Raw genomic sequence first — 1,394 nt, 5'->3', positions numbered from 1 at the left:
GAAATCATAGCAAACGATCAGGGAAACAGAATTACACCATCTTGGGTTGCGTTTACTGATACCGAACGTCTCATCGGAGAAGCTGCTAAGAATCAAGCGGCCAAGAACCCTGAGCGGACCATCTTTGACCCGAAACGTCTGATGGGAAGAAAGTAAGGGTTTAGTTTCTTAGTGTATACGTCTAGTCCATGTATATTTTTGAGCTTTTGTTTATGTTTTTCTTGTTTGTTTTGTTACAGATTTGATGATCCTGATGTTCAAAGGGATATCAAATTCTTGCCATACAAGGTTGTGAACAAAGATGGAAAGCCTTATATTCAGGTAAAGGTTAAAGGTGAAGATAAAGTCTTTAGCCCTGAGGAGATTAGTGCTATGATCCTAACTAAGATGAAGGAGACAGCTGAAGCTTTCTTGGGAAAGAAGATTAAAGATGCTGTCATCACGGTTCCAGGTATGAGTCATATATACACTTCTTTAACTATGTAGATGCTTAATGGTAACACTAGACAGATAGAACTAGTCTAGTATTCAAGAAAAATTGACAATATAATGCCTTGAATGTGTTTATGATCATATGGCATTGTGGTGCTTCTTGGTTGTTTTGCAGCGTATTTTAATGATGCGCAGAGGCAAGCCACAAAGGATGCGGGAGTGATTGCGGGACTTAACGTGGTTCGTATAATCAATGAGCCAACAGGTGCAGCCATAGCTTATGGTTTAGACAAGAAAGATGGGGAGTCAAACATTCTCGTATATGATCTTGGAGGAGGAACATTCGATGTTAGTATCCTTACCATAGACAATGGAGTCTTTGAAGTCTTATCCACAAGTGGAGACACTCACCTTGGTGGAGAAGATTTTGACCACAGAGTGATGGACTACTTCATCAAACTGGTCAAGAAGAAGTATAACAAAGACATAAGCAAGGATCACAAAGCCCTTGGTAAACTTAGGCGTGAATGTGAGCTTGCGAAACGAGCTTTGAGCAACCAGCACCAAGTCCGTGTTGAAATCGAGTCACTCTTTGATGGAGTTGACTTCTCTGAGCCTTTAACAAAAGCAAGATTCGAGGAACTCAACATGGATTTATTCAAGAAGACGCTGGAGCCAGTGAAGCATGCTCTTAAAGATGCGGGGTTGAAGAAATCCCAAATCGACGAGATTGTTCTTGTTGGAGGAAGCACTCGAATCCCAAAAATCCAGCAGTTGTTAAAGGATTTCTTTGACGGCAAGGAACCTAACAAAGGGACTAACCCTGATGAGGCTGTGGCCTATGGCGCTGCAGTCCAAGGTGGAGTGTTAAGTGGTGAAGGTGGAGAAGAAACACAAAGTAAGTGACTTTTGTAACTCTCTTTATGACCATCAACCGTGTGTTCTTGTTAGACATTGTTTTT

The 1,394-nt window shown here is 41.3% G+C and overlaps 1 pseudogene; it reads left to right on the top strand.

Moving 5' to 3' along the window:
• Positions 1-1,394, top strand: part of LOC104767330 — a 5,475-nt pseudogene that overhangs the window by 1,444 nt on the left and 2,637 nt on the right.

This window comes from Camelina sativa, chromosome 3 (genome assembly GCF_000633955.1).
Source record: "Camelina sativa cultivar DH55 chromosome 3, Cs, whole genome shotgun sequence".
Taxonomy (NCBI): domain Eukaryota; kingdom Viridiplantae; phylum Streptophyta; class Magnoliopsida; order Brassicales; family Brassicaceae; genus Camelina; species Camelina sativa.
Note: the sequence above shows the minus strand (reverse complement) of the source record. Positions and strands in the feature narration are given on the sequence as shown.